Source organism: Pinus tabuliformis, chromosome 1_1 (genome assembly GCF_031772625.1).
Source record: "Pinus tabuliformis cultivar Carrire ecotype Pingquan chromosome 1_1, CPIR1, whole genome shotgun sequence".
Classification (NCBI taxonomy): Eukaryota; Viridiplantae; Streptophyta; class Pinopsida; order Pinales; family Pinaceae; genus Pinus; species Pinus tabuliformis.
In genome coordinates, this window is record NC_142297.1 from 58102192 (window position 1) to 58111577 (window position 9386).

General features: G+C 37.3%; 1 pseudogene; it reads left to right on the top strand.

Annotated features, from left to right (window-relative positions):
- The window catches only part of LOC149211543 (CBL-interacting protein kinase 33 pseudogene), an 85920-nt pseudogene extending 76828 nt beyond the window's left edge, over positions 1-9092 (top strand).
- Positions 9093-9386: the final 294 nt, after the last annotated feature.

Consider the following 9386-nt stretch of genomic DNA (forward strand, 5'->3'; position numbering starts at 1 on the left):
CAGAGCATATTTGGACCTTTCATAGCCAATCATGAAATATGAAACCTATTGGTATAGGTAGCTAATAGTGGCTCCACATGGGGATGGTTTTTCATTTGAAAGACCAAGAACAGCAGGTCAGAATGCCTTGGCCCTTGACTGTTTTTATGAACTTGAAGTTTGCTGCTTTGAAATGCCAAATTGTGTGCTTCTTTTCTTGGTAGACCTCTGATCCTTTTCACTTTTTGCTGACAATTAATAACACTTGAGAAACTGCATTTTACAATTTAACAAAAAGTAATATATACATTTGGGTATGTACAATGGAAGCTCATGCTGTACTTATGGGTGGTACTCAAAATAGTGCTTCAGCATCCTGCCATTCACAGGACCTTCATCCAAGTCAGTTTCAGTTAGACTTTTAAGGAAATAGGTATTGTTACCTTGTACTGCTTGGACAGCAAATGGTCCTCTCCAAAGGGAGTCAAATTTTCCATGCTTTCCTTTGTCTTCTCTTCTTGCATCCCACTTGAGGACTTTTTCTCCCACACTGAAATCTTCTGCCTTAGTTCTTCTATCAAAGGCCTTCTTTAATTTCTCTTGTAGAACTTGAACTCTGCTGAAAACTTGATCTCTGGTTTGCTGCAGACATATGATTTGATTTATTCTCCTTTGCATATCATTTGGTTCAGCTTGGCTTTCTTGAAGAAGCTTCATAACAGGCACTCCTAGTGATGAGGGGAATTTGGCCTCTAATCCATAAACCAACTCATATGGGCTGGTCCCAATTGATCTTTTGGTTGTTAGTCTATCTGCCCATAGGGCATTCATAAGCTTCTTATGCCAATTCTTTTTGTTCTCTTCAAGTAGTTTCTTTATGATATTTACCAGACTTTTATTTGATGACTCAGCAAGGCCATTTCCTTGGGGATAGTAGGCAGTAGAGTGACCCAAGGTAATGTGAAATTTGTGGCAGAAATTCACCATCTTTTTAGATCTGAAAGCAGCAGCATTGTCTGTTATTATTTTGTCAGGACAGCCAAATCTAGCCAATATATTGTTTTCCAAGAACTGAATAATTATTGAGTCATTTGCTTGTATGCATGGGGTAGCTTCAATCCACTTAATGAAGTAGTCTGTTGCTGTTAAAATCCATCTGTGTTGGCCTGAAGATGAGGGATGAATTTCCCCAATGAAGTCCAATCCCCATTGTTTAAAAGGTCTCTCTATTGTAATAGGCCTTAAAGGAAGTGGCAGCAACTGTCTCTTTCCCTCAAACACTTGAAATTTATGACATGAGGTGATGAATTTCTTGACATCAGAGAACATGGTGGGCCAGTAGTATCCAGCCCTTAGTATCTTGTCCACAGTGGACTTCCAGTACAAGTGTCCACCACAATCACCTGCATGAAATTCTTTTATGATTTTGTCAGTTTCATTTTCAATTAAACAGTGCAACAATATACCTTCATGGTTTTTCCAAAGCAGATTGCCATCCATCACACAAAATCTTGAGGTTTTCATTTTTAAGAATCTACACTTAGTTTTGGACAGTCTTGGGGGAGCACACAGGTTTTGTAACACATAACAGATATCAGAATACCAGGGGGATTGTTCAAAGGCTACATTGATCTTTGGAGTCGCCAGCTCCGGTTCACTGTCCAGCTGGTTAATGTCTAAGGCTTGAAAATTTGCTTCTGTCATTAATTTGGCCAAACCTTGTCCTTTTATTAGTTTTGTAGGTTTTATCTCAATATCAAATTCCAAAATACTGGCAATCCATTTTCCTCTTCTGCCCTCTAAATTTTCTTGGGTGAGAATGTCTTTGACAATAGGACTTGGCACATATGCTATAACATGGGAATAAAGGATATAAATCCTAAAGTTTTTAATGGCTTTGACTAAAGCATAAGCTTGATTTTCCATGATTTGATACTTTAAAGGTGCATCTCTAAGAGCTTTGCTAAAGAAAGCAATTGGCTTCTCATTTCCTTGGTCATCTTTTTGTAATAGAACAGCAGCAATAGTATGCTGGGAGGCAAAAGAGAAAATGATAAATTCTCTGTCAAACTGAGGGTTGGTCAACACTGGGGTTTGGGTAAGGGCCAATTTTATACTTTCAAATGCTTGATTGGCTTCAACAGTCCATTTTACTTTTGAATCTTTCTTTAGCATGTTATTTAATAATCTGATTAATTCTGCTAAGTTTGGGATAAACCTTCTCAAGAAATTGATTTTTCCCAAGAATCCTTGCAACTCTTTGACATTTCTTGGGTGAGGCATTTGTAGGATAGCCTGTATCCTATCTGGGTCAATTCTTATGCCATCTTTAGAAATGATGTGGCCCAATAGCTTGCCTTCTTCTAAACCAAAGAGGGACTTCTTAGGATTCAAGGAAATTCCATATTTTCTGCATTTAAGGAAGATCTGTCTCAAATGCTTTATATGTTCTTGGTCTGATTTTGACAAAGGTGTAAGGTCATCTAGGTAAATGACTAAAAAGTCATGAATCTCCTTGGCAAAGACAATATCCATGGCTCTTTGAAAAGTTGCCCCTGCGTTTTTCAATCCAAAAGGCATCTTTACATATTTGAAAGTTCCCCATGGGGTTGTAAATGTTGTTTTGTCCTGATCATCAGGGTGAACTAATATCTGGTTGAAACCTGAGAATCCATCAAGTAGAGAAATTCTGGAAGCCCCCACTACTCTCTGCAAAATGTGATCCATCTTGGGTAAGGGGTAATTGTCTTTAAGGGATACTTGGTTCAGATTCCTCAAATCCACACACAGCCTAATTTCACCTGTCTTCTTTCTTGTAGGGACTAAGTTGGAGATCCACTCAGAGAATCTGATTGGTGCTATGATGCCTGCCTTGAACATTTTTTGTACCTCTTGTTCCATTGCTGGGAGAACCATAGGATTGATTCTCCTCAGTTTTTGTTTAAAGGGCTTCTGATCAGGTTTGAGAGGGATAGTGTGCTGGATAACAGAAGTGTCATAGGACTTTAGGTCCTCATAACTCCATGCAAAAACATCCTGGAACTCTTTGAAGAGGTCAATGTATTTTGGCTTCTGGTCAGGAGGCAAGGAAGCGGATAATTTAATTATCTTGGGTTTGTCATTTGTACCTATGTTACATTCTTCAATGGCTGCATTTAAGGGCTGCATTTTTGGTTTTCTAGGAATATCATTTGAGTCAAAGATGTCTTCTAGTGGGGTTAGGCCTGTTGGTAGAAAATTGTCTTTCAGCTCAATGATTTCAGTTTCAGCATTGGACACTCCCTCTTCACAGTTAATTTGTTGAATTTGCTGAATGTTTTCTATATTGAAAATAGTTGGATTCAGCATTTGTTTTGCAGTTCTAGGTGATATTGGGTGAGTAATCTGTTGAAACTGTATTTGTGATGGACATGCTCCATCAGATATTTGTGATTGACTTGCTGTCTCAAGTATTTGTGATTGACTTGCTGTCTCATTATCAATATTTAGTCCTACAAATTCTTGTTGCAGAGTTAAAAAATGGTTTATTTGCTTGTCATCCTCAAATACTTGCCAATCATTAACATTGTTTGGAATGGAGGGTCTGTGTTTTACCTCAGCTGTAAAACAATGATGGGGCTCAAACGGCAACTTGCAGGTACTTGCAAAGGTGGCTAAACTATGAGCATGTAGATTGTGGGTTCTGGGAATTTTAGTAATTTGGAATTCAGAAAAAAAGTTTAGCACCTCAGCAACAGCAGACCTATAAGTCCTTTGTCTTTTGTCATTGGTGACAAAGTTTCCCTTCACTTGTTGGATAACTAAATCTGAATCACCCATGATTGAAACCCTGGTAGCATGCAAGAACTTTACCAACTTGAGTCCTAGTAAAAGAGCTTCATATTCTGCAATGTTATTAGTACATCTGAAATTCAATCTATAGGCTATGCCTTCTGCATGCCTATTTTCTTTATTGTGTACCCAAACTCCAGCTCCTGCCCCTAATTTGTTGACTGAGCCATCAAATTAAAGGAACCATAGAATATCCTGTTGGGAAGGAGATTTGATGATTTGCTCGTGGGCTGGCAACGTGAGCAGCAGTTGTGGTTTTTTCTCTAGCTTATCTTCTAGGGCAGTCTCATCGTTTGATTGGATGTTCTTGACAACTAGGGCAGCAGCAACATCTAGTTTTTGATTGACTGTTGTTTCATGGGTGATAATGTTTTCATTTGAATCTTCCTCTTGTATGAATATCTTGGTTTCAACCTCACCTTTTGAGGGAATTGCAGTGTCACTGAAGAGAATGTATGAGTCTATGTCTGAATGGATAGCATATATGGGAAAATTTTGAGGCTTTTCTTCACTGCTGACCATGTATTTCATTAGTGTTTCTCTGTACAGTCTTTTTGGTTGCCCAAAAACAGAGATGGTGGCATATGACATGTCTAATTGCAGGGAACCTTGGAGTTTAGCTCCCCATGATCTTGATAACAACATTCCATACTTAGGTGGGATATCAGCAACTACCACATCCATTAGGATTGTCTTGTTTGGGTATTGAACTAGAGACACACATAAGTCTTTTATGAGACCTAGACACTTGACTTGGCTGGAGTCAAAGGAAAACAGATCCTTATATGGTCTTGTTATATCTAAATTCAATCTCTCCATGACTGCTTTTGGCATGAGGTTGTGAGAGGCACCTGAGTCAAACATTGCATTATGTAATATTTTATCATGAATATGTAAACTGACATAGAAAGGTAGTACCCCTGTGATTACTGTTTTTCCATCCACTTCTGGGCCAAACAGGAGTTCTGGGGTGTGTTGAGTCTTGAAAATGTCATTCATTTGCATTACACTTTCGCTATTATGTCCATTATATCACCTCCATTTCACTTCCATTTCACTACTATGTCACCACATTCATCCCACTTTCATTATCATTGGGCTACCTTTATGTTTTTCCAATATTTATTATTTCTAAGCCTTTTAAGTGAATTTGTGGTTAAACTTTAGAAAATAATGTGCATATGCTTATACCTAACAAGTGGGTTGAGTTTGTTGACATGTGTAGGTTGAAAGGAGACTTCTAGAAGACCCTTATGTGGCACTCTAAGGCCAAATTCGAATTTAGTTGGAAAGAATCATGGGATCATGAGGATATGTGTCACATCTCCTAATTGTATTGTAACTCTCAAAAGACATGTGTCTTATCAGTTCCTATTTTGATTAGGACTCTAGAGGTAGAGGGAGAGATTCATGGATTATCATTAATGAGATGGCTCTCATCTTTTTGTATAAATAGGAGATCTCTCTCCTTCATTAGTTAGTCTTTTTTTTTAGTCTTTTTGGAGTCTTTTTAGTCTCTTTTTAGTCTCTCTTTGGAGAGCTTTGTTGTACTTTGCACTTTTGAAGAAATTGAATAAAGCTTTGATGTTCTCAACATGGAAGGAGATGTGAAGTAGATGTCATGGAGCATATTAGGATGTAAGTAGATTAGATTTCATTTTGTAAATATTGCTTTGTAGAATGTAAGGTAGATTAGATTTTCATTCATGCAATTTTAAGTTTGCTTTGATTTCATAGGTAGAAGGGGGCCCCTGCCTTGTACAGTTTGAATTATTGCATTTTATTTTCTCCCGGGATTTGTTTTTATGTTTATGTATTTGCTTTACAAACTAATGGTATTTGAAGTTGACAGGTTCAAGCTGCTGCCTTTGTTTTTATAGCTGATTTTTAATTTTATTTCTCAAAGAGCTGCTAACACATAAATGATCTTCATCATAAACTGTTATCCTTTAAGATCAAAATATCACTAACTTGCAGCTTGTTTGGGTGCTTTTTGGACTGTTCTTAAGCTACTTTCTTTCCGTACTTTACACAGTACATGTGCTTTGAAGTATCGAGTTAGAAAGAGTAAATCATTACCACTAGTCTTTAAAGTAGAAGTTTTGATTTTAAAGTGCTTCCTAGACTATTTCCTCACTACTTTCTAATCATGCTTTCCATAGTACATATGGCTGAAGTAGAGAATTAGAAATAGCAAATTATTATCATTAGTCTTTCAAGCATATTTTTCTCACTTTTATAATTCCACTTAAGCTACTTTCTTTCCGTGCTTTACACAGTACATGTGCTTAGAAGCATCGAGTTAGAGAGAGATAATCTTTATCTTTGGTTTTAAAAGTGACTTTCTTTTCTTTTATTTGCAGCAGCATGAATGGTGTCTAGTGCCATTGGAAGTGGTCATTTACTTTCAAGTCATTTCAAGTTCTTTGCTTTCAGTTTCATTTCAAGTTATTTCTGACTACTTCTTAATCGTGCTTTACACAGCACATGTGTTTGAAGCAGAGTTTTAGGAAGAGTTGAACATAAACTATAAAACAACGAAGTAAGAGAAAGGTTAACTAAGCACATATAGTGCACCACACTTCATCAGTTTACGATACCCGGATTGATAATTTATGTAGAGCAATTTAAGACATTAAATTGACTAAACATTTTGGCGCCGTTGCCGGGGAAGTGTAATTAGGAGACCTTATTTCTTACATCTGGAAAAAAAATTAATAATCCTTGAGTATGCTCTCCTCTTGCACTTTGTGTGATCTGGAGGATCAGAAAAAAGGATTGTTAAGTAAAAAAGACAAAACAATAATTCTTGAGTATGCTCTCCTCCTGCACTTTGTGTGATCTGGAGGATCAGAAAAAGAATTGTTACAAAAAAAAATAGGAGACAATAAACTTCATCACTTCAATTGATTCAATAAAAATAAATAAATAAAAATAAAAAATAAAAAAATGAAAAAAAATGAAAAATAAAACTCAAGTGCTTTGATAGGTTCAAATTGTCCAAAATTGTCTGGTTATGCTTTGTAGTGGTCTTCAAAACACTGTATCTTGTTCAAATAAGGTTTTGCAACTTAGTTGCAGAAACTGCCCTGATCCCGCAGCTGTTTAACAATCCTGCAGCTGTTTCAAGGTTTAACAAGTTACAGACATCTAATGAAAAAACCGACCACATGGGCATCTCCAGAATTGTCCCGACATGGATCCTATCCTAGTCACCCAGCTCAGATCGATGAAAAACCAGCCTAGGACCTCAGTCAAAGTCTTGTTTTTAACATGTTTTTCTTGAAATATTTGCTGCCTGAAATTGAAAATCATTAATCTTTTTTATAAAAAATTTAAAATTTCAGAGAAGAAAAAAAGAGAAAAACAATCTAGGGCTATCTCCATTCTTAGTTTTCATTGTGGCTTCAATAAAAAAAAAAAAAAAAAAATCTGCCTCCTTGATCAAGCTTTAACCTCAAATAAGCCTGCAACATAAAAAACTGCAGCAGTCTATGGTACATTGTTTGAGAATCCCTGTGATCCATTTGGAGAATCGTTTGATGTCAAAGCTTCTGAATGCACAATGGTCACATCTATCCTTAGAGGGCTAAAGATGCAGACAGCCGCGAGACTATTTGCATTCTTGAGAAAGTGGAATTTGTGAGAATCCTTATCAAAAGGGGGCGTACAAGAAAACGTATGTATTATTATACATAATCAGTTCATATTTCAGCAGAGAAGGCCCTGTAAGCTCAAACTTCCTCGCTCCACCACCTGCTAAACACCTGCAAAACAATAGAAAAACGAATTCATGAAAGGCAGAGCAGTAAAAGTAACTCGGAAAAAAAACGCAAACAGCAGAAAAACGTCAAACTTTAAACGTTCGATTCTCCCAAACAAAGACGAATTTCAGAAAAATAACACATGGGTTTTGTTGCCAGGTGGGTTAATTAGAAAACCCAGAAAACGTTTGAGACGATTCGTGGCGGTTAGGGAGAAATGTTCGGTTCTTTAGAGGGTATTTTTTGACGCCGCGTGAAGAAAAACGTGAGTTATTAACTGACAGATTGATTAATTAAACTAACTCCGCGTGCCTGAGGGGAAGAGTTGTGATGGGGATCAATTACATGCTGACTAAACATTTTGGCACCTGTCTAGAGACTTGTTTCAATCAAACACGACTCTTGGTCATTAATCATTTCCGGTTAAATGTTGGGTAGCCTGTAATGTAAACCGCTCTACATAATAGGTGGTCGATTCCCTAAATGTCAGTTGAATACCAGAGAGTTGTTGATGGATTGAGGTCGATTTGATTACTCTGTGTTTACTGTCGGTTGTTGGTATAATCGTTGTGGACCTGTGGTTGTTATATGCATTGAATGGAGCATATCATGGTACCGGTGAATGAGGGAGTTGAGGTTGAATTGTTGTGCCAATTTTGGAGAGACCGTGTAGGGTCTTCCTAGAAATCATTCGCTCAGCCAAGTTCTGGAATATTTGTCCATATTGCTGCCTTTCAAAGCAAGGTTTCGATCAGCTAATTACACCCTAGAGGAGGACAAATGATTTACTTGCATTTCAAGAATTTGTGCCAAGTCTATCTTCAAAATTTGGAGCTGAACTTGTGGTCGAATTTACTACAACTAGTGGGCCAAAAATCTGTCTTAGGGACTGATATTTTCATGTTGATCTCAGATCTGAAGGTGCCACGAATTTGTCATTTCTGGGTTGAAATTTGCTAGATTAAATACTGTAGTACCTTTGTGTTGATTTCCTGAGTATACCCAAGTTTTGGGAGGTGAAAAACAATTATTAAATCTCTGTTGAACACTGCATGTAATTGCTGATATTATTACTCTGAATGATGACCTCCATATGCAGTCATTTGCTCACTATAGTGGCTGGAAAAAGGGTAGATATACGATGGGGCAACTGCAGATTTGTGGTCATGTGGTGTCATCCTATTTGTTTTAATAGCAGGTTACTTGCCTTTTGATGATCCAAACCTTATGACATTGTATAAAAAGATATATAAAGCAGATTTTACGTGCCCTTCATGGTTTTCTTCTGGTGCAAAGAAATTAAGTACAAGGATTTTGGACCCAAACCCTAAGACACGAATTACAGTACCTGAGATTTTAGACAATGAATGGTTCAAGAAAGGTTATAAGCCACCCAAGTTTAATGAAGATGAAGATGTAAATCTGGATGATGTTGATGCTGTTTTCAATGATTCAGAAGAACATCTTGTTACAGAAAAAAAAAAAGGAAACAACTCCAGAGGTGATGAATGCATTTGAACTTATCTCTATGTCCCAGGGTCTCAATCTTGGCAATCTCTTTGAAATGGACATGGGTATGGTTAAGCGAGAAACGAGGTTTGCATCTAAACGCCATAATTCCATTTTTCAGCTGAAGTTTGAGATGGAGAAATTGCTTAGTTTGTTCGCACACAGCCACTCCATTTCACAATATTTTTTTTACACTCTGCAATCCCGCAGCCGTTTAGTGATCCCGCAGCTGTTTTGTTAAACTCTAGGTTGTAGGTGTCATCAGGCAAAACAGGCCACATGGGTAGCTAGGGAAATTTCAGT